This window comes from Balaenoptera physalus (assembly GCF_965194825.1).
Source record: "Balaenoptera physalus genome assembly, chromosome: X".
Classification (NCBI taxonomy): Eukaryota; Metazoa; Chordata; class Mammalia; order Artiodactyla; family Balaenopteridae; genus Balaenoptera; species Balaenoptera physalus.
The window spans coordinates 40,441,167-40,468,395 of NC_138903.1; the positions used below are offsets into that span (position 1 = coordinate 40,441,167).

Below are 27,229 nucleotides of genomic sequence, written 5' to 3' on the forward strand. Positions count from 1 at the left end.
TACTGTGATTGCACCCCTCCTACTGTCTCATTGTGGCTTCGCCTTTGTCTTTGGATGCGGGGTATCTTTTTTGGTGAGTTCCAGTGTCTTCCTGTCGATGATTGTCCAGCAGCTAGTTGTGATTCTGGTGTTTTCGCAAGAGGGAGTGAGAGCACGTCCTTCTACTCCGCCATCTTGGTTCCACCTATTTGTAGACTTTTAAATGATGGCCATTCTGACAGGTGTGATTGATTAATTTTTTTTAGATTGGTTTTCCTCTTTCTGGGTTGTAATTTCTTGATTGCATGCTAGATAGTGTGAATTTTATCTTGCTGGTGTCTGGATATCATTATTTTTGAACTTGGTTCTGGGATGCAATTCAGTTAATTGGAAATAGTTTGATCATTTTGAGGCTTGCTTGTACACTTTGTTAGCTGGGAACAGAGCAGCTTTTAGTCTTGGGCTAATTTTGCTCAACTATTGAGGTGATATTCTTCTGAGGACGTCCCGATGCTCCTTGTTTTATGAGGTTTTTCCACACTGACTTGTGGGAACAGTAACTATTTTTGACACTGTTTGAGCCAAGTAGATTTTTCCACTTGTTTTTTTCAGGTTATTCTAGGGCAATTTCTTCTTCTTCATGTGCTCATTGTTACTCATCTGAGGACTCAAGGGGGAACCTATATAGACCTCTGGAGGGCTCTCTACAGCTCCCTTCTCTGTCATTTCTTGCCTTGTGTGTGCTCTAGCTGCCTTGGCTTACCCAAATTCCAAGCTCCTTTTTGACTCTGGGAGACTGCACTTTGATTGCATTCCTTTGCTTCTGCCTTTACATGGAAACTCACTCCAGACAGTAAGCTGGGGGCAATCATAGGAGTTACCTCATGTATTTCTCCTCTCTCAGGGGTCACTGCCCTTTATTGCTTGTTGTCCAGTGTCTAAAAACATTGTTTCACATATTTTGCTTGGTTTATTAAGGTGGCAGGGTAAATATGATCCCCTTTATTCTGTTTTTGCCAGAGGAAGAAATCTTTAATAAATCTGTAGTTTTGATTTTGTGTTTGTTTTAAATCTGCTTATGTAGAATACTTGGTAAAGGACAGTTCTTAATTTATCTTTACCCCAGGAATGTCTTTTTGCTTAAATTGTGTAGTATGTGAGGTATAGAGTAATGTACCATGAAAGGGAGTAAGGAATGGTGTAGGAGTGAAAGAATTTAGATCAGGTGTCACATAGAATCAGTGTCCTTAATATAGACACAAATATTTCTAGTTTTGAGGCCATACATTTAATTTATGCTTAATGCGTGCTTTAGTCCAGGGCTTTCCACCTCCTTTCCATGGAACACTGTTGTCCCACTAGAGTTTAATTAGTTTTTCACAACCAAACGAGTTCTATGGACCAAGCGTATTCAGGAAATTCTAGCATAAATAAAGTTTGTCTCTAATTTTAGCACTTCTCAAAAACTAGTAATGTGTTAATAAATGCTAGGAATGTCCAATGAACTAATGTAGACTTAGTCACTGTACTTTTGTGATCCTTTTCTGAAAATCGTTAGAGATGTGTCATTATTAAATGTTCATGGATATTTTAATAATATCTAAAAAGGATGTATTTAATTACCTGAGTGAATTCAAGAATTCATATTTTTAGTAAGTATTGATTCCTCTTGATGGGTATTTAGGTTGTTTTCAATCTTATGTTAGTACATACAATCTTGTATATGTGTTATTTTATACAGTGTATATGTTTATTTGTAGGAATAATTCTTAGACTTGCTTAGTTAAAAGGGGATGAACATATACACATATACAGTATACACATACTGGCACACCTTGTTTTATTGCACCTCGCTTAATTGCGCTTTGCAGTTATTGTGTTTACCAGTTGAAGGTTTGTAGCAACCCTGCTTTGAACACGTCTGTCAGTGCCATTTTTCCAACAGCATATGCTCACTTTGTGTCTGTGTCACATTTTGGTAATTATCTCAGTATTTCAAATCTTTTCATTATTTGTTGTGGTGTTCAGTGATCTTTGATGTTACTCTTGTAATTATTTTGGGGTTCCACAAACCATGCCCATATAAGACAGTGAAGTTAATAAATCTCTGTGTTGTGACTGCCCCATCTCTCACCCTCTCCTCGGGCCTCCCCATAACCTGAGAAACAACAATATTAGACCAATTAATAACCCTACAGTGGCCTCTAAGTGTTCAAGTGAAAGGAAGAGTAGCATGGCTCTCACTTTAAATCAAAAGCTAGAAATGATTAAGCTTAGTGAGGAAGGCACTTCAAAAGCTGCAGTAGGCCAAAAGCTAGGCCTGTTGCACCAGACAGTTAGCCAAATTGTGAAGATACAGGAAAAGCTCTTGAAGGAAATTAAAAGTGCTACTCCAGTGAACACACTGGATATAATAAGATAGCTTAATAACCTTATTGCTGATAAGGAGAAAGTTTTTGTGGTCTGGATCATACCAGCCACCAGCATTCCCCTAAGCCAAAGCCTAATCCAGAACAAGGTCCTCTCTCAATTCTGTGAAGACTGAGGGAGATGAGGAAGCTGCAGAAGAAAAGCTTGAAACTAGCAGAGGTTGGTTCGTGAGGTTTAAGGAAAGAAATCATCTCCAGAACATAAAAGTGCAAGGTGAAGCCACAAGTCCTGATGTAGAAGCTGCAAGTTATCCAGAAGATCCAACTAAGATAATTTATGAAGGTGGCCACACTAAACAGTAGGTTTTCAATGTAGATGGAACAGCCTTCTATTGGAAGATGTCATCTAGGACTTTCATAGCTAGGGAGAAGTAGTCAGTGTCTGGCTTCAGAGCTTCAAAGATCAGGCTGACTCTCTCGTTAGGGGCTATTGTAGCTGGTCACTTTCAGTTGAAGCCAGTGCTCATTTACCATTCCAAAAATCCTAGGGGGCCTTTAGAATTATGTTAAATCTACTCTGCCTCTGCTCTGTAAATGGAACAGCAAAGCCTAGGTGACAGCACACCTGTTTACAACATGATTTACCGAATATTTTAAGCCCACTGTTGAGACCTACTGCTCTTTCCTTTCAAAATATTAAAGGTCGTTGACAGTGCACCTGGTCACCCAAGAACTCTGATGGAGATGTACAATGAAATTAATGTTTTCATGCCTACTAATGCAACATCCATTCTGCAGCCCATGTATCATGGATCTTATTTAAGAAATATATTTCATAAGGCTGTAGTTGCCATAGATAATGATTTCTCTCATGGATCTGGGCAAAGTCAATGGAAAACCTTCTGGAAAGGATTCCCCATTCTAGATGCCATGAAGAACTTTCATGATTCATGGGAAGAGGTCAAAATATTCAATATCAACATGAACAGGAGTTTGGAAGAAGTTGATTCCAACCCTTATGGATGACTTGGAGGGGTTCCAAGACTTCAGTGGAGGAAGGAACTGCAGATGTGGTGGAAATAGCAAGAGAACTAGAATTAGAAGTGGAGCCTGAATATGTGACTGAGTTGCTGCAATCTCATCATAAAATGGTAGCGGATGAGCAAAGAAACTGGTTTCTTGAGATGGAATCTTCTCCTGGTAAAGGCGCTGTGAAGATTGTTGAAATGACAGCAAAGGATTTAGAATATTACAGAAACTTAGGTGATAAAGCAGTGGCAGGGTTTTAGAAGATTGAATCTAATTTTGAAAGAAGTCTTACTGTGGGTAAAATACTATCAAACAGCGTTGTACGCTCCAGAGAAATTGTTCATGAAAGGAAGAGTCAGTCAATGTGGCAGACTTCATTGTTGTCTTATTTTAAGAAATTGCCAGAACAACCACCACCTCGATCAGTTAGCAATCAGTAACATGAAGGTAAGACCCTCCGCTGGCAAAAAACGTTTTGACTTACTGAAGGCTCAGATGATGGTTAGCATTTTTTAGCAATAAAGTATTTTTAAATTAAGGTATGTACACTGTTTTTTTTTTTTTTTTTAGACATAATGCTATTGCTCACTTAATAGACTAACCAAGATAAGAGAGGGAATATATACATCATCCCCATTTCTCCTGCCTCCTTGATCCTCAAGCAATCACTAATTGGCTTTTTGTCACGTTAGATTGGTTTGTATTTTCTAAAGTTTTATTTAAATGGAATCATATAGTAATTGGTTTTTTTTTTCTGGTTTCTTTCAGCATAATTATTCAGAGATTCATCTGTGTTGTTGTGTGTGCATCAGTAGTTACTCTCTTTTTTTGCTGAGTAGTAATCTAGTCTATGGATATACTACAGTTTATCCGTTCATCTGTCGATGAACTCATGGTTTGTTTCCTGTTTTTGGCTATTACAAAGAAAGCTGCTATGAGCATTCTTGTATAAATCTTTGTATAGACTTCTTTTCTCTTCTCTGGAGTGAAATGGCTGGATTGTATGGTAGGTGCATGTTTAACTGAATAAACTCCCAAACTGCTTTTCAAAGTGATTGTACCATTTTACATTTCTACCAGCAGTGTGTTAGAGTTCTCATTCTTCCTTATCTTTGCCATTTTATATGATCACTCTTTAATTTCAGGCATTCTGGTATGTGTGTAGTGGTATCTCCTCATTTTGGTTTTAATTTGCATTTCCCTAATGGCTAATGGTATTGAGCATCTTTTCATGCTTACCTACCATTTGTGTATTTTCTTTGAAGTGCCTGTTCAGATATTTTGCCAATTTCATAAAAAATTGGGTTGTTTTCTTTTTATTTTGTTTTAAGAATTCTTTATACTGCAGTCATATGCTCTTCCACTGAGCTATACCCCTGGGAATTCTTTATGTATTTTGGATACAAGTACTTTATCAGATATATGCTTTGTAGTCTGTGGCTTCTTGTCTTTATTCTCTTAATAGTATCTTCTAAAGAGTAGAAAATTTTAATTTTGGTAAAGTTTAATTTATCATTTTTTTTCCTCATGTATTGTGCTTTTGGTGTCATCTAAGAAATTTTTGTTTTATTAACGTGTATCTGGTATGTATTCCAGATATCATAGTCGTGTACAGCATTTCCCATTTCTAGAGTTCATTTTTTTTGTAATCTCGTTCTTCCAGAACTCTGAGATAATCCTTACATTCAGATAGGGGATCAGAAAGTTTATCTTGAACAGAACATTAGTTTTTGTTTAGAACTCAATCTTCATTGGTTTGATACTTGATTTCTAAGCCTACAGCAGATAAAAAGTACCTTTTCACAAGTGAGACAGGTAATAGACTTCTCTAAGTAGCTATATTTAGATTTTCACTACAGGAGCTCTTCCTTTTTATATATTCTGTAAAAATTGGATTGTTATCTGAAAAGTGTTCTTCTATTTATTTCAAGATCCACTCTTAAAGTGTGCTGGCCCTATATTTGCCCAAGTATGGTTTACATTTTATATCTTAAAGTTTATTATTTGTTATTAAGTAAAATAATCTTCAAGGGTAGAAAATAGTGTCAATTGTTGAAAAGTTGAAAACTAAGTTGAAAAGTCATATGGCACTTTAATTTTTTGAATATATGGCTCTAAGTACTCATCCTTTGCTTTGAAGCAATCTGAAAAGTTGGCAATAAATCATATAATTATCTCATATAGATGGATTAAAAAAAATGCCACAGATGTTCTTAGCTAGTATAATACAAAACAGAAAAGTTTCTATCCCCTTATCCCCAATCTAAATAATAAATGTAAGGTGGCATACATGCCACCTTTACGTTTGAATTCATAATGCTATACTTTCTTATCTGAGACACACTTTTTTTCCCTTCCCATTTCAAATTTTGGTCCTCTTCTTGTAACCAAAAGACATCTAAATTTTTTTATTTTATTCAGCAATCCCACTTAAGGGTATATATCCAAAAGAATTGAAGCAGAATCTTCAAGAGGTATTTGCGCACCAGTGATTATTGCAGCATTATTCAGTAGCCAGGAGGTGGAAGCAACCCAAATGTCTATCAATGAATGAGTGAATAAAGAAGATCTGGTATATACATATAGTGGAATTCTATGCAGCCTTAAAAAAGAAAGAAATCCTGTCTCACGCTATAACGGGTGAACTTTGAGGACATTAGGGTAAATGAAATAAACTGGTCACAAAAGGACAAATACTGTATGATTTCATTCATATGAACTACCTAAACTAGTCAAAATAATAGAAACAGTAGAAAGGTGGTTGTCAAGGGTGGTTGCGGGAGTGGGGTAGTGGGAAGGGGGAATAAGTGTTTAATGGGTATAGAGTTTCAGCACAACAGTGTGAATAACTTCATACTACTGAGCTGTACACTTGAAAATGGTTAAGATTGTAAATTTAATGTTATGTGTTTTTACCACATTAAAAATACTAAAAAATTTTAAAAAGATACAATGCAAGTGTCTATGAAAATCTTAGTAAATATTAATCTTATTTGGGGTTCTTTTAGTTGGTGGGGGGGGATGTTTAAAATATTTTTTCCACACAGTGATTTAATGTTACCCAGTTGTCTCAGCTACCAAACATCTAAAGCTAATGTTGGGTTGATGAAAAGGAATCCAAGTGTGGGAGATGGAGAGAGTCATTAGTCTTCTCTTGAGTCAGAATCTGCTTCTTGGGTCTGTCCTTTTTCCAGCTATGAGAATTTCAATATCGTCAAATACCCATAGGCTGTATAAAACGGAATAGAGAATAAGCTACCTCTGTATTAAGATAAGCGTTTATCCAGTGTTATTTTTTTACTGTAATAGTTTGGAACCAAGAAATGGATGCTTGCCTAGATCTGCTGGATCCTAACTGAGGAGCTTGCCTGCATATTCTGATGATATCTTTTATTTATTTATTTATTTTTAATTAATTAATTAATTTACTTATGGCTGCGTTGGGTCTTTGTTGCTGTACACGGGCTTTCTCTAGTTGTGGTGAGCAGGGGCTACTCTTCGTCGCGGTGCACGAGCTTCTCATTGCGGTGGCTTCTGTTGTCGCAGAGCATGGGCTCTAGGCGCGTGGGCTTCAGTAGTTGTGGCGCGAGGGCTCAGTAGTTGTGGCTTGCGGGCTTTAGAGCGCAGGCTCAGTAGTTGTGGTGCATGGGCTTAGTTTCTCCGCGGCATGTGGGATCTTCCGGGACCAGGGCTTGAACCATGTCCCCTGCATTGGCAGGCGGATTCCGAACCACTGCGCCACCAGGGAAGTCCCTGATGGTATCTTTTAGGTCAGTGCTGTTTTACCTAGACTACCAGTGTCCTGATTGCTCTAGACAGCCTTTTGCTATTGCTACTTGTGTCCTGATGACATTCAGGTACGTGGCAGGTTGCTTATATTTTACTTATATCTCACCTGATCTTTTTAGCAACATTCTGCACAATAGACTATTCTTGTACTCAAAGCTTTTATCTTCTTTCAGTTTTTTTGACACACCAAGGTTTCCTGATTTTCCTCTTTAGCTGGCCTTTCTTTTTCTACCTACTTAACGTCATTTAGTTCCATAGCTTCCCTCCCCGTTTAATTGTATTTTAGAGCCCCTTATTCACATGTCTTATCCATGTATTTTATTTTATTTTTTTATTTAAGAAAGCATAGGTACACAGTTAAAAAACAACTCTCAATTGGTTCTATAAGGTGTGTAGTAGAAAACAGCAGTACCCCACTGTTCTTACAGTATACCACCTTCAATAAGTCTTAGCTGTTACTTTTGGTATTTGCCTCCATATTTCTAAATAATATGCTTATAACTGTTGTTTCTGTGTCATCCCCTCCCCCCTCCCCTCACTTACATTCTGTTGACTTTCTAGTATGGAGGATAAAGTTGATTTAAAAAAACCCATGTTTTCTTTTTTCTGTCCTTCCTTTATAACAGCCTTGGTTTAAATTAATAAATTTACCTTATTATTATTATTTTAAAAATTGAAGTATAGTTGATTTACAATATTGTGTTAGTTTCAGGTGTACAGCTCAGTGATTCTTTTTTTTTTGTGCAGATTATATTCCATTATAGGTTATTATAAGATATTGGGTATGATTCCCTTGTGCTATACAGTAAATACTCATTGCTTATCTATTTTATGTATAGTAGTTTGTATCTGTTAGTCCCATACCCCTAATTTGTTTCTCCCCCTCCTCCCTCCCCCCTTTGATAACCATAAGTTTATTTTCTATGTCTGTGACTCTATTTCTGTTTTGTTCGTACATTCACTTGTATTATTTTTAAGAGTCCACATATAAGTGATATTATATAGTATTTGTCTTTCTCTGATTTATTTCACTAAGCATAATATTCTCTAGGTCCATTCATGTTGCTGCAAATGGCATTATTTCATTCTTTTTTATGGCTGAGTAATATTCCATTATATATACACACCACATCTTCTTAATCAGTCGTCTGTTGATGGGCACTTGGGTTGCTTCCATGTCACATTTACCTTATTATTGGTATTTCTAGTAGCAAGCCAAGAAATATATTACATATATTTACTTTAAAAAAGTTTTCCTGATGTTAATTGCTTTTTATCATTTTATTATTGACAAGTTTTAATACATTGTATTATTTATTTTTTGGCTGCGTTGGGTCTTCGTTGCTGCGCGTGGACTTTCTCTAGTTGCAGCGAGCGGAGGCTACTCTTCGTTGTGGTGTGTGGGATTCTCGTTGCGGTGGCTTCTCTTCTTGTGGTGGCTTCTCTTGTTGCGGGGCACGGGCTCTAGGTGCGTGGGCTTCAGTAGTTGCGGCACAAGGGCGCAGTAGTTGTGGCTTGTGGGCTCTAGAGTGCAGGCACAGTAGTTGTGGCGCATGGGCTTTGTTGCTCCGCGGCATGTGGGATCTTTCTGGACCAGGGATCAAACCCGTGTCCCCTGCATTGGCAGGTGGATTCTTAACCACTGCACCACCAGGGAAGTCTCTTTCCTCTGTTTCTCGAGTACATTGTATGATCTATCAGTTTTGGATAATTTCCTTTCCTATAGCTTTCCTAGTGCCCTCCTCTCTCTTTCTTTATTCTTTGGCTTTTCATCATCTTTGGAAGAAGTGGGTCTTCACTATTGTGTTGTATTTGTTTCTTAGATGGCTCATTTTTCTCTGTTCTTCTACTCTCTTGATTGAGAGTTTGTCTGGTATAGAATATTATTTTGGAAATAACTTTCCTCGAATTTTGAAATAATTCTTTCTTTCCCTTGCAACTTTCTGTTTAGGATGATCCATTTTGTATGTAATCTGATTTTTCTTTTTTTTTTTAAACTTTTCATTCTTCTTCCCACAACTTTTAGGATTGTGTTCTAAAAAATCATGGTGATGGCCTTGGTCTGTCTGAAAATTTGTGTCTTTCAGGTCTGGTTTGGCTCAAGCTTTTCATTATTTGATGTTACCTTCATAGGAAAAAAAAATTAGTTTCTTCGCATTCTTACATGTGTCTGTTTGGTGAAATTACTAGTAGGTAGCCTAAGCCAGTTACGGGAATCTCTGATGGTTTAGAATGATGACCCTGCCATGTGACCTGGGGATAGATACATGAATGAGAATTAGTCCCAGCTAGAGAGAGAAGTGATAGAGGCAGACATGTTAAGGGAGGGGGAGGTGACATGGAGCAACTGATTTTGTGTATGATAGAATTCAAGAAGAGAATAGGTCCTATACAGATGACTCAAGAAAAAAGAATCATTTTGGCATAGTAGATCTTATAAATCAAACGCTGAGGAAGAAATTATTCATGACACTTGTTAAAGATGGGAAGGAAGGCTTTATTCAAGGTGGACTACTGCTATAGGTATAGGGACCCTGCAGTGGGGGAGAAAGATAGGATTTAACTGAATACAGCATGGTTAAATGGGGATGTATAGCCAAGGAACTGGGTGGGAGTCAGTTGCTGAAGGCAGTCCAGGGTGATCAGACATCACCTGGGGGATGACGGAAGATGGGGATTCTGGCTAAGCCAATTTAGCAGGATTCTTGCTAATATTGGACAGTGCAGAGACAAACATGGAAGTCCAAATGTTGAGGCCTAGTTGAAAAAGAGCTCAGAGCAGCCTGAGTAGAGTTTGCACAAGGAAAGAATCTTTGTCACAATGCACCGAGCTAAGAAAATGTGATATATCTAGGGAACTCTTGGGGGGCAGTGGGGAGCAAGGATTTGGTAAGAATGCTTGGTGGCACTGTATAATGGAAGGCGTTGCATTTTCTAGGCGAGTAGTTCTTGACCTTTCCCCCCCTTGTATAGGCGAGTAGTTCTTGACCTTTTCCCCTTGCATTATAGTGTACATAATACTTACTTGGCATTTTCTGGGACTGCACAATTCTGGAAAGACATCTCTTTCACTTAGTAAAACATAATGGCACGCAAGAGGGCAGTGTTACGTACTGAATATCACATACACACACACATCTTATTCTAACTGATTTGTGGTACAGCATTTAAAATGTGTTCATAAAGAATCCAGCAGTTAGTTTTTAAAAGAACAAAACGCATGTACCTCTAGTAAAGCCTAGGGAGAGGGCAAAAGAGAGCAGAAATATAAAACATCAGGAATGAGAAAGGGATAGAACCACAGTTAGTTGCAAACAGAATATGATGTACAGCCAAACAGTAATTAACTTTAAAATCTTAATGAAACAGATGGTTTGTGACAAAGATGCAAATTATGAATTATGATTCATAAAGTTCACAGTGGTGGTAGATACACGTTTTCCAAAATTCTAGTTTTTGCTTGAAATCTTAAATTGTGGTATTAGTTTATTTAGTGCTTACAGTAAATCCTATGTTGTTGCTATAAAATATTCCTATTTTTCAGAGCGTAGAGAGATTATTGACTTGCCTAAGGCCACACAATACAAAGCTAAAATTCAAAACCTACCCACTCAGATTCTAGAGCCCCCACTTTTATCCACTGTACTTAGCTCTGATGGCATTAAAAAGGGTAAAGCATTTAGATACTTTGGCACTATAAATACCATTAGTAACTTACAGGGCCCACTGTGGAGCCTTAGGCTCAAAAGCCATTCAGACAAGTAAGACCTGATTAGGTCACACTTGATGTCACATTAACACAGAAGGATATCAGACAGGAAACAGCATGTCAGCAGAGCAGTGACAGGCATTCCTCTTCCGTGGGAATCCTTGCAGTTCTGTCCAGGGGTTAGGTTTTGGCTCATGAAGTGACAGCTGTGGTGTGAGAGAATGAGACTCACATAGGTGGGTGCAAAGCTACTCTAGTATATTAGTTTCCTGTGGCTGATGTGACAGATTACCACAAATTGGGTGGATTAGGACAACAAAAATTTATTCTCTGACAGTTCTGGAGGCCAGAAGCCTGAGATCAAGGTTGGCAGGGGCAGGGCAACACTCTGGAGGCTCTAGTGGAGAATCAGCTCCTTTCACATCTTTTGCCATATAAGGTCATCTTTTGTTCAGTCCACCACACCTGGTTTAGAACACACACATCGCACCACACACATACCATACACATCCACACCCCCATCCCAAATAGGAACCAGTCTTTGCTAAATTTTATGGACATACTGCTCCTGCAGTTTCTATAGAGACATGCCCAGTTAAAGGAGGCCCTATACTATACTGAGGGATTCCCAAAGCTGTGGCATCCTACCAGATATTCATAGTTCATTTACAGTACTCTAACTCTAGGTTTATTTCATCAGTCCGGTAATTGTTACCATAATCAGTGTTGCTAGTAACACAGTTGACATTCCACCTTTATCAGGTTTTAAAAATAAAAGAACTAGTTAACCCAAGGTCAGATTTGTCCCTAGAGGAGAACGGGTTTGGTGGACTTTTTACTCATAGTAAGATATTACTTAGGATATACCGTAAGTGATTACTATATATTGTTGTGTCATAACCTTTCATGATTTATTGATACCGCCATAGGCTTTGGGAGTAGCAGTGAGTTGATGATGATATACTGAGTTCGTCCGTTCTCTCCCTCCCTCCCTTTTTGTCTTTCTGCCTCCCTCCCTCCCTCCCTCTCCTTCCTTCTGTCTGTCTTGAATTGTAAGATTTGTTTCAGAGTTTATAGATACTGAAATGACACTGTAGCCCCTGAATAGTAGGGAGGACATGTTGTTAATGGATTGGAGAAACACAAGTGGTAACATTTTGGTTTGGGGCAGTTCAGTGAGCATGAAAGAAGGAAAAGGAGAGCACTTCCAATTATTACAAATGTCAACACATTTTATTACACAATATCAAAAAATTGTATTCATTAATATTACCACCAATCTCATCAGAAAAGCCTTTTGAGTTTTGGGAAGCTGTCAAGCTTACCGTGGAGATAGTTTTCCAAAATGCTGATTTTTGTTTGAAATCTCAAGTTTGTTTGATCATTGGCAACAAATTACTGTTCGTTAGTTTTCTTGAAATGACAGACTCATTTCATTCATTTTTGAGAAAATGTCTTCCAATACCTAAGTCCGAATAAACATAGTTTGTCAGTCATTCTTTTGAGTAAAAAATGGTGTTCCATGAAAAAACAGGCTAGTTCAGTTTACAACTTAAACAATCGCACATGTACTTACCCTCAATATAGCCATTGTACTTCAGTATGGAGTAGAATGCTTTAAACGAAGTTCCCATGTTGCCACAAAGATTATTAAAACAATGTGTGGTCAAGGGTTGACATTTAATGAAATGATTTTTACTGCTTCATCAAAGATATTCTTATATGAAACTGGCGTTAAAAAAAAACCCTATACGTGCTTGGTGGTGAACAATATGTGATTTCTAGTTCAGTTTGGTGCCTTTGGTGCCTCTGCCTTGACTTCTGCTAAGGTGCCAGCAGTTTTCTTCACCATTACTTTTGCATCATCAGTATAAGTGTTAATAGAGTTAAAAAAAAGAAATAACATCTTAGTATTATAATGAAAATAATTTTGCGTTAGCAGACCTCCCTAAAGTGTTTAGGAGACTCCCAGTTGTCTGTGAACCACACTTTGAGAATAGCTGCCTTAGGGGTTACAGCATGCATTTTTAACTTATTAAAGCCTAACTGATACATTTTCTCTTTTCTTGGGCAATGCAAGATTCTTAGAGCCTTTAACGTCCTCCCCTCCTTCATTCCATTGTTGTTGTATATATTAATTCTGAACATGTTTTAAATACGAAACATTGTTAAGGTTATCACCCACATGCTTAACATTTTCTTTGCTTGTCATTTCTTTCTGAATCTCTGACATTTCTTTTGAGATCATTTTTGTTTTTTTCATGTGGGTCTGCTGTATTCATATGTCTGAAAATGTCTTTATTTCACCTCATTAAGTATGTGTTGAGGTTTTGTTGTTGTTTTGCAACTGGGCTTCCAGTTTTTCCACCACCTTTTGTGGAAAAGACAATCCTTTTTCTATTGAATTATCTTTGTATCTTGTCAAAAACAGTTGCCTATATTTGTATGGGTTTGTTTCTCAGTTTTCTATGTTGTTCCATTGATCTCCGTTTGTTCTTTCCTCAGTACCACACTGTCCTGATTATTGTTGCTTACTATATTGTCTTGAAATTGTGTAATATGAACCCGCTGACTTGTTCTTTTTCAGCATTGTTTTGGCTTTTCTAATTCCTTTTCTTTCCATATAATTTTTAGATCAACTTGTTGGTATATACAAAACTTGCTGGGATTTTGATTGGGATTGCCTTGAATGTATATATAAAATTAGGGAGAATTGATATATTAATGTTTCCTATTTTGTGAACATGGTGTTTCTCTCTGATTATTTAGATATTCTCTGATTTCTTTCATCAGCATTTTGTTGTTTTCCATACACAGATCCTATACATATTTTATTAGATTTATATCTTAAGTACTTCATTGGGGGGGTGCTATTATAAATGGTATTAAGTTTTTTCCCCCCAAATTCCAACATTCCTGGTATATAGGAATACAAGTGACTTTGTTTATTGACCTTGAATATTACACTTATCAGTTCAAGCAATTTTTAAAATTTTAACTTTAGCTTATCACAGCCTACCTTCAAGTTATACCATATCATGCATAGTGTTGACCTTACAAGGATATACTTCATTTCTCCCATCCTGGTCTCTTGTAGTATTTGTCATACATTTTACTTTTACATGTTACAAACCCCACAATACATTGTTACTGTTTTTACTTTAAATGGCTTCTTTCTAAAAATAAACTTTGTTGAGGTATAATTTACATATATTTAATTTCACCTGTTTTAGGTGTTTGATGAGTTTTTTAAAATGTTTTATTGAAGTATAGTTGATTTACAATGTTGTGTTAGGTTTTTGGTGCATTTTGACAAGTATATACACTGGTCTTTTGAGACTGGCTTCTTTTACTCAGCATAATACCTTTGAGGTTCATCTATGCTATATCAGTAATTCATTCTTTTATATTCCTAAATATTGTGTAGATGTACCACAGTTTATCAATTTACCTGTTGAAGAATATTGTAATTGTTTCCAGTTTTCATTGATAATGAACAAAGCTACTATAAACATTGTGTACAGGTTTTGGTATGAACATAAGTGTTTACTTCTCTAGGGTAAACACCTAGGAGTGGGATCATCGGGTCCTGTGATAAATGTATGTTTAACTTCATACTTAATTGTCGAACTGTGTTCTAGAGTGACCGTACCATTTTACATTTTTACCAGCTGTTCTGCATCCTCATTAACACATGGTATTGTCACACTTCAAAATTTTCATGAACTTTAAATAAATAAGCTACAAGGATATTTTGTACAACATAGGGAATTTTAACCAATACTTTACAATAACTATAAATGGAGTATACCCTATAAAAATTGTGAATCACTGTGTTGTACACCTGTAACATGTAATATTGTACATCAGCTTTATCTCAAAAAAATTTCATGAACTTTGAGGGCATTATGCTAAGTGAATAAAGTCAGGCAGAGAAGGACAAATACTGTATGATCTCAACTATATGTGGAATCTAGGAAAGTCAGACTCAGAAGCAGAGTGTAGATTGGTGTTTGCCGGGGGGGGGGGGGGAATGTTGGTCAGAAGGTACAAACTTCCAGTTATAAGATGAGAACTAATGTGTAGCAGTACAGTTAATAATACTGTATTGTATACTTGAAAGTTGCTTGGAGAGTAGATCTTAAATATTACCACCAAAAAAAAAGGGGGGGGGGGACTATGTGAGGTGATGGATATGCTACCTAATCTTTTTTTTTTTTCTAACCCCACATTTGTTTATTTATTTATTTTATTTTGGCTGTGTTGGGTCTTCGTTTCTGTGCAAGGGCTTTCTCTAGTTGTGGCAAGCGGGGGCCACTCTTCATCGCGGTGCGCGGGCCTCTCACTATCGCGGCCTCTCTTGTTGCGGAGCACAGGCTCCAGACGCGCAGGCTCAGTAGTTGTGGCTCACGGGCCTAGTTGCTCCGCGGCATGTGGGATCTTCCCAGACCAGGGCTCGAACCTGTGTCCCCTGCATTAGCAGGCAGATTCTCAACCACTGCGCCACCAGGGAAGCCCCTACCTAATCTTACTGTGGTAATCATTTCACAATGTATACCTATATCATGTTGTATACCTTAAGCTCACACAATGTTGTATGTTAATTATATCAATAAAGTTGGGGGGAAAAGCCATTTAAATAGGTATGTAGTGGTATCTTGTGGTGTTAATTGATTTCTGTAGCTTTATAATAGCTCTTAAAATTGGGTCATGTGAGTCTTCCAACTTTGTTCTTTTCCAAAATTGTTTTGGTTATTCTAGTTTACCTTTATGTATGAATTTTATGATCAGCCCATCTGTGTCTACAAAAAATACTGATAGGATTTTAGTCCTCATCTTACTGAATCATCCAGTTCATGAACATGGTATATCTCTGCGCTTATTTGGGCGTTATTTGAGTTTTTTTCATCAGAGTTTTGTAGTTTTCAGCATACAGATTCTGCTGCACATATTTTGTTAGAATTATACCTACATATTATCATGTTTCTGGAGCTATTATAAAAGGTATTTTAAAAATTTTGTTTCCAATTATTCACTGTTAGTGTATAGAAATATAGTTTATTTTCTGTATGTTGCTCTTGTGTCCTGTGACCTTGTTGAACTCGCTTATTACTTCTACGAGTGTTTTTTAATCCCCCCAGTAGGTTTTGGGGTCAGTTGTGTTTTAAGGAGACGTTAAAAAAAATAAGAAAAATGTCTTTTATAATTACTTGTGCAGCTGTCATTTCTCGTGGTCTTCATTCTGCATTCTGTGTAAAGGTTTATTTCTGGTATAATTTTACTTCCACCTGAGAATTAAAAGAAAACATTTCTTAGACTATAGGTAGGTCTGTTGGTGTTGAACTCTTTCACCTTTTGTATATTTGAAGAAGTGTACTTTCATCTTCTTTTTTTGAAAGATATTTCTACTGAGTATAGAATTGTAGGTTGACACATTTATTTTCCTTTCAGTAACTATAAGGATGTTGTTCCACTTTATTCTAGCTTACATTGATTTGGGCAAGAAAATTTCCCATAGCTGTACTGCAGCCTGAAAAGCAGTAAGCTTGGGATAACTTTAGGGCTCACATCCTTTGTTTTTCCTTCTCAAGGATTATTGTCGTGTGTTCTCTGATATTCAGTGTGTGAAAACCTTTGTTTCATACAGTTTCTCTGGTTTTTTAGTCATGTCATTCAGGAATAAATTTGGTCTGTTTCACTGCATCTTGGTGGGAAGCAGAAATTCAAAGACTTAAGAAATTAAATCTCAAAATTCTGTATAGAATGGAAGATTGAGATGTCAAGAAGTGTGTCATTCCAGTAATTCAAGTGTGTGTCTTGTGTGGAGAAGCTAGATTTTAGGTTTCTCCTGAGATAAGTGGGCTGGTATTTATTTCACTGATTTGAAATAGAAATTTGAATATGAGCTTATTAGAGACTTAAACTAAATTGAAATAGTATTTCGGACAGACAGTTTTCATACTTTATATGAAAATATTTTAAGTGAGTAGTGTTAAGACAGCTTTCTTTTAAATTCAGATTTTTGGTAAAATATTCTTTCAGGATTGGATTTTCAGATGAACTTTTTAGTGGAGCAGATTGTTAAAAGAGCCACTAATTATGGAAAATACTTGAATTTGCTTAATCTTTTATTAGTTTTACTCTTTCAATTCCTGAGTCAAGAAGCCTTTCGAGTCATTGGAAAAATTTATACTTAGGATAGAGCAGGGTTATCTTCTAGTGGTTTAGTAGACAGGAGCCCTTATGACTTATCTAAGGAGTGGGTAATGTATCTGTTTGCCCCTTGATCGTTATTAATCAGCAGATAATTTGGTTGTGTTTTATTTTATTGCTCATTCTTTCATTTTGTGGATCATAGTGGCAGATCAAGTTTCCCCCAGTACTTTTTACATTGAGTGTTTTTTCTTACTGATTCTTAGGAGTTTCGTGTATTCTGAATATGAATGGTTTGTTACTATATGTGCTGAAGGTATATTTTCCCAGTTTGTGACTTGCCTTTATTTTATTATTATTTTTATTTTTTTATTTTTATTTATTTTTTTGGCTGCGTTGGGTCTTTGCTGCTGCACGCAGGCTTTCTCTAGTTGCGACGAGTGGGGGCTACTCTTTGTTGTGGTGTGCGGGCTTCTCATTGTGGTGTCTTCTCTCGTTGCGGAACACAGGCTCTAGGCATGCGGGCTTCAGTAGTTGCAGCACACGGGCTCAGTAGTTGTGGCTCGTGGGCTCTAGAGTGCAGGCTCAGTAGTTGTGGCACACGGACTTAGTTGCTCCGTGGCATGTGGGATCTTCCTGGACCAGGGCTCAAACCCATGTCCCCTGCATTGGCAGGCGGATTCTTAATCACTGCGCCACCAGGGAAGCCCTGACTTGCCTTTATATTTGTCAGTTTTGTTCTGTTTTGATAAACCTGAAGTCCCAAACATTGATGTAGTTGAATTAACCTTTTCCCCCCATGACTTGCATTTTTAAAGAATTCCTACCCTATCCTTTTGTCCAAAATATTTTGCTATGCTTTTCTTCTTAAATTTTGCCTTTTATTTAGGTCTTTAATCCATTTGAAATAGGTTTTTGTATGTGTAGATTAGTAGTCTACTGTTTGCTTTTTTTCCTTCTTTTTCCCCTTAGAAATAACGTATTGGCTCGCCACCTTTATTTGGTTAGGTTATAGTTTGCCCATTTTTGTGCACGTTTCCATACATGTGAAGGTGTGTTTCTGAGCTCCTTATTCGGTTACTGTATAGTTGTGTTAATGCGCCAGTTCTCTTTATTTCTGAATCTTTATTGTGATTCATGGTAACTGGTACCATGCCAACTTTCTTTTGGTTATACTTGTGTAGTATTTCTAAATCTTTTTTTATATTTTAGATGTGTCTAATAAATTGTATAAATCTGGGCTTAAAAATCTATTGATAGCCTTTTTTCTTGCCTAGCATACTTATTCTGTTTATATTTGTTGTGATTAATTGCATTAAACAATATTCATTTTAACATATCTACATATTGATCATCTTCTTTGCTCGGCTTTTTTTCCTCTCTCTATACGTAGTGACTTTTTGAATATGAAGAATTTATTTTCCTTGGAGCTGTAGAAATTCTTTTAGGCCACGGATGTGATAGTAGTATGCTTCAGTTTGGCCTTTACTTTGGATTGCTGTGAGTTGAGGACTGTGTATAAATTCTTGCCTGATGTTTGTTTTACCGAGGTCAAGTGAATTCAGACTTTTGGTTACAAATACTCAGGAGATTTTCTTCTCCAATCATTGCCATTATGGGACAGGCAATTTTCCTTGTCCTTCAAGACCAGTTTTAAAATAAAATTTAAAAAATTGTTTTATTACCATATTTTCAGTTACATTGAGGTTGAAGGTCTAGCCCATTGAGGTCTCAGTGTTATGAGGAGTGTGTCTTATTTGACTGCTCTCCTTGGGTAGCCCCTAGGCTTTGTGTTCTATCCCTGAATGAGACCTCTAAACCCATCACTCAGGTTTACACAGACTTTCAAAATGTCCTCAGTGCAAAAAGTTGCTTCACTACTCTCTCTACTTCTGCCTCTCTTAAGTCTCCCCCTTCCCCCAGCCCAGTCTTCCTAACTTTCTCATTTGGTCAAGTTCATAGTAAGAACCTTCTGTAAGTCCCACTGCCACCATGTTTTGTCTGACATTTTTAGTTTTCAGCAGAGTGATTGTCCAGGTTGCCTGAAGTGGGAGTACTTCCTAATCCTTTTCATTTTATGGCACACGTGGAAGAATGATAGTTTGTACTAATTACTGGGAGAAACTATTGAAGGCACTTAAGGTACAATCAATGAACAGGTTGATAGTTCATGAAAGAAGTAGTAACTTTAGCCAATAAATATTTGGAAAAAAGTAAGTAAAGAACTGGAAAAGATCACTGCTGGTGGAACATTATATTGGTTCATTTTTGCTCGTGGGACTGTCAAAAGCTTAAATTGTGCCTCCCATTTAACTGTGAGGAAGTTACCCTGAAGAAATATAAATTGGCCAAATTATGTTCATTGGGTAATAGTAATAGTAAAAACTTGGTTAACAGCCAGATACTCTTCAGTAGAAACAAATTATGGTTTAACCATTATTTAAATGATTTGCAGATGTTAATTTTGATGAAGATCTGTATACTTTGATACGGTAAGCAGTTAATGATATATAGAATGAAGGAAATAGTTTATAAACTGCATACAAAGATTTGTACTATTTGTTTATATAGTTGTCCCTCGATATCCAAGGGGGATTGGTTCCAGGACCCCTACGGATACCAAAATCCACGGATGCTCAATTCCTTTATATAAAATGGTGTAGTACAGTTGGCCCTTATATCAGCAGGTTCTGTATCCATGGGTATGGAGGGCCGACTCTGCATAGAGAAAAGTCTGGAAGAGTATATTCAGATCGATTAAAACTTTTTTTTTTTTTAAAGGACTACCTTTGGGGAGGGGCCTTTACTGTGTTGCAGTTTTCCTAGTTTTAGGATCGTTCATTAATTTAATAAATAAATTCTAATTGCCTACTACGTATTAGAAGTTGTAGAATTCAAAGTAGATTATTTTCAGTGGAGCTCATGGTCATAAATGTGATGTCCCGCTCCCCCCCCCCCCCAACCCCACAGTGAAGTGCTTACTCCTTCCTTTTTTGTGCATTTATCATTTTAGAAATGTGTATAAGGCAAGTGAATGCATAATTTGCTGATAAAGATATTAAAGCAAGCATCCATGTTATAGCAGGCATAATAATATTTTACAAACTTGATCAAGATTTGGGCTACATAATCTTGTTGTATTGATAGATGGCTTTCTTTCTGTTTGTGTATTTTGGGAACTCTGAATTAAACGTGTACAGCTGAAGTGATGGGGAGAATGATTGCTTGTAAGATTGTCTGTCTACCTCTAGACAAATAAAAGACTGGAGTAGCAAGCAAATGAACTAAAAAAAATGGGAAGTAAAGCCTATTGCTTTATATGGGAAATCACAGGATTATTCTGGGCTTTATTCACAGAGGTCATTCTGCTGAAATTTTATCTCATACTCTCCTTGCCTCCAGAATTGAAATGTACATTCTTTTAAAGATTATCCAAGACTTAATTCACATGTTTATAAATAATGTACTTTAGTGTAACTGCACATTGTTACATTTAGCATGATACAGAAAAAAATATTTGGAAAATAACTTGGCTGTTTTGACACAACAGCTTTTTAAAAATTTCATGTTGGGGGAATTCCCTGGCGGTCCACTGGTTAGGACTCAGCTTCCACTGCAGGGGGCATGGGTTCCATCCTTGGTCGGGGAACTAAGATATCCTGCAAGCCGCGCGCCATGGCCAAAAATCAAATCAATAAAATAAAATAAAAATTTCATGTTGGTCCTGGGCGTGTATACGTGCATGTGTAGTTATGTAGGATTCACTAGTTCATTTGGCTGCATGCGTCAACGATAAAGGTTTTAGAGTTAGTAGTAAACTAGCAACTTGTTGATGGTTGAGACAGTACAGCCTAGTTTGCTTTGTTGCAGCTGTATTTGGGATTCTGTGCCAGTTATACTAAAGAGAGAAAATAATAACACTAGGTGAACTAAGGAGATTCAGAAGATACAAAGAAATAGGGTGAAACCATTTAACATTTTCCAGATAATACACCACATTTTGTTTGAAATAGTATATCATCATTTATATATATGGGCAGTAGTGTTTTTCTGCCACAGGTGGCTTTTGAATATGGGAATTTGATTTTTTGTTTTGTTTTGCTGTTGTTGATTTTTTCTTTTAATGTGTGTGTCTTTTTGGGGGGGAGGGGATAACGATGATTGCTTTTTATATGATTTAAAATAAAACAAGGTGAGAAAACATGGTAAAGAACTTAGGCTAAATCTTCCTTGTGGGATGGTGGGAACAGGAACTAGCGGCCTTATGTGTTGCTTTTGTGTTTGGTGTAGAGGTAGATAGAGTTGTGGAAGGAGCTGTGTGTTGGAGTGTAAGAGGAAGAGCTGCTTATGGAGGTCCTCTTTCTTGCAAATGACTTTAAGTTCCTAGGCATGGCCTGAGTTGCACACCTTACTGCTCAGAGGCTCTGCAGCCATACTGTTTGAAGCCACCCCTGCTAGTTAGTAGCTCTGTGACCTTGAACACAGGATTTACTTTGTGCCTCAGTTTTCTTATCTGTGAAGTAGGGTCTCCCTATCTCATAGAGTAATTGTGAGGATTAAATGAATAAGTATACATGAAGTGCTTAGAATAGTGCTTGGTACGCATCAAGAGCTCAGATATTAGCTATCAGCACTTGAATTACGAAATTATCTAGTTTGATTTCAATAGTGTAGTTCTGTGAGAATGTTTTGCAATAGCAAAGCATTTTCAATAGTTTATTTGGAAAGAATGGTACTTAAGGTGTTAGTTTCTTGAATGATGCTGATTTACTCGTTAGCATCCAGCATATCCACTGAATGCAGAGTCCAGAGAGGCTGAGAAATCCAGGATCCATGCTGATATGCTTAAATTTTGTTAACTGACTTTGTTGTGATGCAAAAGATGTATATTAGTTGAAAAGTGGAGTGAGGGAGATAGGGTAGAATAACAGATGTATAAGTTCCTGTATCTTCTCTAAAATGTTAGGTATGGGTGACAGTTAATTAGATTTCTTTTAACTTCCGTTTATCCTGTTGGTATGTATTAATGATTATTTCATTAGGCTGCTTTTTTGTTTGTTTGTTTGATTTAAATGAGGAAAGAGGGCTGCATACTCATTTATTTCTTAATAAGAATTCTCAGAGGCAATCAGTTCTGGGCTGCTCTGGAACTCTACTGTTCCAGGAACTTGGCTCTGTTTTCCTACTGTCCATCCCCAGCTTGTGACTTCTACCATCTGGCTGATTTCCAGCTAGGGGGAGGAGGGGTTGAAGCAGAGCATGTCCTTTCCTTATATCCAATTGGCCAGAACTTAATCACCAGGCCACACCCACAAGGATGACTGGGGATCCCAGTATTTATTCTGTGTCAGCATATGTCTAATTAAATTCAGGGGTTCTATGAACAGAGAAGAAGAGGAGAAAGGATATCAGGGACTCCTATAATCTGAAGCAAGTTACAAAACAGTGTTTATATAAATATGTAAATATTAGTACTAAGGTGGGAAAAATATATGTGCTTGCATCTGCACAAAATAATCTTGAATATAGTAAGAATTTTTTACATTTGTTGCATCTGGGAAAGGGGACTGGGTGGCTGGGGTTAGGATTGGGAGAGAGACTTTTCACTACATACCCTTTAGAATTGGTGATGTGTAAATTTTAACTTTTCAAAAATAGTAAATGAAATTAAAAAGAGAAGAACGGGAAGTCTGATATATAAGTTCAGGAATGGATGTCATTAAGAATCAATAATACTTAAGATTATCATTTTATGTGTGTAACCCTTCATTAAAAAAATGGTGTGTTGAAATTTCAAAAAATGGTTTAGACTCAGGTACTTTCAACCCTTTCAGATTCCTAAGGTATTTTAAAAACAGGCAAAGGCATTGCGAGTGCCTGGAAAGAGGAAGAATTCTGATTTAGGAGGCCTATTTCTGGGAAGGATATCAGCTTTAATGATGCAGACATTTTTATGGTTTTGAGGGAGGAGGTCAAGATAGTATGTTTATTTAAAAATTCTGGAAATTCAAAGTGAATAAAATGTAATCATGGAGTCAAGTCAGGAGAGATGCATTCACATACACACGTGTGTTTGTGTGCGGTTATGTATTATATATAATATTGCACATTGTGTGCTTATATCCGAGAAGCTCAAGGAATCTTTAAAAACTGCAGCTCAGAATTGTATCCAAAGTAAGAACTCTCCTTTTTACCCCCCACTAAGATACCTTAGTAGTTTATGCTTTAATTCTTTGATATGAGCCAAAGAAAGATGGCCCATTTAATTTTTGGCATATTTAAGTTTTTCTCCTTTCTGATTGAACTGAATTAAACTTGTTTGTAAATTATACCCATTCATTGGTCTGATGTCTGGCACTACCCAAAGTGCAATTAATCTTCTCTCCTAAGTGACAGCTTCTTAACTATTTGAGTAAAGCTAAAGCATCCCTGGTGATTCTTCTCAACTAAACTCAGTTAAAATCATTTTCACATGATAGTTTTTCCATCTTTCACCAAACTTGTAACCTTTATGTTACCACCTGTTAAAATGTGGCACTCAGAACTAAAGATAATTTTGGAGATCTGGTCAGAGCAGACGTTGGTGAGCTGATTATTGGTGTTGATTTGTGTAATATGCTTCATTAATTTGGACCATGAATACATTTTTAGTAGCCCTATTTCATGGATGACATGTTGACCTGTAGTCTGCTTCAATCCCTAATCTTTTGTAAGTAGTCAGCTGCTAAACCATCTTTTATGTCTGTGGCTGTTTTTAGGAATTATGGGCAGGACTGCATGCTTGCTTTTATTATATTCAACCTAAAAGTTTGGTTCATTTAAAATATCAGTGATTTATATCTTAATGGAAATGAGTTTAAATAACTAATAAGATTAATCCTTAGCATCCTGACTTGCAGCTCTTAAGAAATGGAAGTTTAGGACAAAGAAGAGAGGGTTATTCGAGAACCTAAAATAATAACATGACATTGCTTCATTAATTCAAGAAATGTATATTAAGCCCCTATCATGTGATCATGGGTTAGGATATAGCCCTTCCCCTGACGGAGCTTACAGGTGAGGGAGGCAATAAGCACCTGGGAACCTGATAGAAGAGGAAGGGCTTCAGAATGGGAGCCACCAAACTAGGACTGTGTTGAGATTCTGTCTCTGGGCATTCATGGCAGGCATTACAAAGAAAGAAAGAAAGAGAAAAAAAGGAAACCATTTGGGGTATTTAAATCTACATTAGTTTTCTCTACCATTTGTATGTCACCCAACTACTTCAGCTAATCTTTCAAATTGGAAAAAAACCCCACATTTGTTTAGATGTTGCCTATACTTAACAATCCTAAAATAGTAACAACTCATATTTTAGCTAGGGATTGACCAAGTTTATCATAAAAGACTTTAATGCTTAACATAAAAAAACAAATTATTTACATGTCTGTGTTTATGAGCGCTTATCTGTCAAGGTTTAGAAATAGAGGGTAATGATAGTATTACTATTCTGAGATAACTGGTTTTTCAAATAATAAAAACAAAGCAGCTACCGAGCACAAATTATATTGAGCATTGTGGAAAATGGCACTGTAATGGGAGGAAGACATCCAGTCTCTCTACGTAGCTGGGAGAATCTTTACTCTCCTTTGATTCTAGTATTTAATGATTAACTGTTTATTTCCCTTCTCAATGTTTTTTTTTTTTTCAAGTAGGTGGTAACGATTATAGATGTGTAAGCCACTAACTATAAACAACTATAGGATTTTAAAGTGATTTTTGTGGAAGGTGTTGCTCATCCCCAGTGCAAGATATACCATTATTTTTATAGGTTTTTCATTTATAAAAATAAGAAATTTTGCTTTCTTAATATTTAGCATATGGGTTGAATATTCGTTGAATATTGAATGGGTAAAGAAGATGTGGCACATACATACAATGGAATATTACTCAGCCATAAAAAGAAAGGAAATTGAGTTATTTGGAGTGAGGTGGATGGACCTAGAGACTGTCCTACAGAGTGAAGTAAGTCAGAAAGAGAAAAACAAATACTATATGCTAACACATATATATGGAATCTTAAAAAAAAAAAAAAAAAAGAAGGTTCTGAAGAACCTAGGGGCAGGACAGGAATAAAGACGCAGATGTAGAGAATGGATTTGAGGACACGGGGAAGGGGAAGCTGGGACGAAGTGAGAGAGTGGCATGGACATATATACACTACCAAATGTAAAATAGATAGCTAGTGGGAAGCAGCCACATAGCACAGGGAGATCAGCTCGGTGCTTAGTGTCCACCTAGATGAGTGGGATAGGGAGGGTGGGAGGGAGACGCAAGAGGGAGGAGGTAAAGGGATATATGTTTATGTATAGCTGATTCACTTTGTTATAAAGCAGAAACTAACACACCATGTAAAGCAATTACACTCCAATAAAGATGTTAAAAAAAAAAAAGTAACTCTTTTAACAAATGTTTTTGCTTTATAGAAGTTTGCCTGAATTTACATATAGTCTATGTTTAAAACTAGCCTTTTAATGAAACTCATTACTATAAAAACACTGTTTCATTCTAGGTTATTTTATGAGTTAGTAGTATTGGAAAATTGCCCCATTTATTTATTTTCCTTTAAATGCTTTTAAAAAATTGTTAGTATTTGCCTGTATCTAATATCAGTGCTTACCTCAAACACTTCAAATAAATTCATGAAGTTTCACCATGAAATGGTGACACAAGGTGCTTGGAATGTTTATTCTGCCTTTTTGCTCATCTTCATTTTGTTTGGTATTTGGCTCTGTCAGCGTCATTTTTGACCACCAACATTAGTTGGTAGGTTTAGGTACATGCTGGCTTTGTTGGAAATTACTATGAGTCTGTTGATTGAATCTGAGTGTCCATTCTGATTTTTGCCTGGTGTTGTGTTTCGTGATGATCAGAGTTGTGTATAGTACTCACTTTAGATGTGTTCCTTTTTTTAATGGAATATGGAAGATAGGTAATAGATGATCATGGTAGTGGGGCATCAATGTTTGGTGATAAGAGGAAGTATAGAATGTTGCCATCTTTTTGCTTAGGTTATTAAAGAAAATATATTTGTGTTTGTATCTTGAAATCTTTTTCACCATGAAACTATATTTGCTTGTAAATTTAATGCTAATCAGCCATGAGAAATTATCAGAGAGGAGTAGCAAAAGTTTCTAAATATCTAACTAAGAGTTTAAAAAACAAAGACAATAACTAGCTTTATTTACAATGCCATTATTAGCTTTAAAAAGTCATTTTATTTAGTGTAAAAATTAATAATTGTCATACTGTAGCCCAGTAATTTTATGAATTTCACTGTTATTAAAAAGCACTGAAATAAATTATATTTTTGTACTCTAACCATCTGCCAGATAGGATTATATATGACTTAAATAAAGAGGATCTTGAAATTTCATGCCTCCAAATTATAGTAATTTCTGAGATGTCAGTGTAGCATTCAGGCTCTTTTAATTATAAGGAAGCAGAATGATAAGTTTTCAGTGATTGTGATTTTGTATATATGCACATTTAGATAGCTAAGAGTGGAATAAGAACTGAAAACAGTCCCTTTTAATAACTGTTAGACTTTAAGGATGGTAAAATCATCCCAAAATTCGCCTTGTTTAGGATGGCTTCTCCAAACTTGATAAGTATTTATGTATGTGCTTTGGATAGGTAAATTTTAAAATTTGAAACTCTTCATCAAAGGCTCTATATTTTACAGGAGAGGAAAAATCAAGGCATTTTAAGTGGGTACCATGCCCCACATCACACTTTCTTATCCCATCAAAAGCTCTTGAAGTGGTGGTGAAAGGATTTTTTGATAATGGAAACTATGTTTTGTGGACACCAAACCTGAGAGTGTACTCAGACATTTGAGAAATCATTCCCAGTTTTTCCTTCAGTGATTCCAGGACACAATAACACATAACAACATTGTAGTGTAGATTGTTAGGGAAATTTTGACAAAATTATTGGGGTGCTTGAGACAATCCTGGAAGAGTTGGAGTTTTTTATCTTAACCTAAGTAGAAGGTAGAGAAACAATTATTAAGTACCTATGGAGTGCTAAGCACTGTGATAAACCCTTAGAGAAGTTTTCTAGTTTTAATCCTTTAATCAGCCCTTTGAGTGTTATTAAAACTGAGAATCAGAGACGATAAGTTCCCCAGGATCTCCTGTAGCTAATGATGACTGGAATT

At 36.5% G+C, this 27,229-nt stretch overlaps 1 protein-coding gene and 1 long non-coding RNA gene across 8 annotated transcripts in view; one reads left to right on the forward strand and one right to left on the reverse strand.

The window, feature by feature from the left end:
- The window catches only part of KDM6A (lysine demethylase 6A), a 209,058-nt gene that overhangs the window by 44,969 nt on the left and 136,860 nt on the right, over positions 1 to 27,229 (forward strand). The window lies entirely within an intron of this gene.
- Positions 1 to 27,229, reverse strand: part of LOC309652668 — a 371,335-nt gene that overhangs the window by 32,868 nt on the left and 311,238 nt on the right. The window lies entirely within an intron of this gene.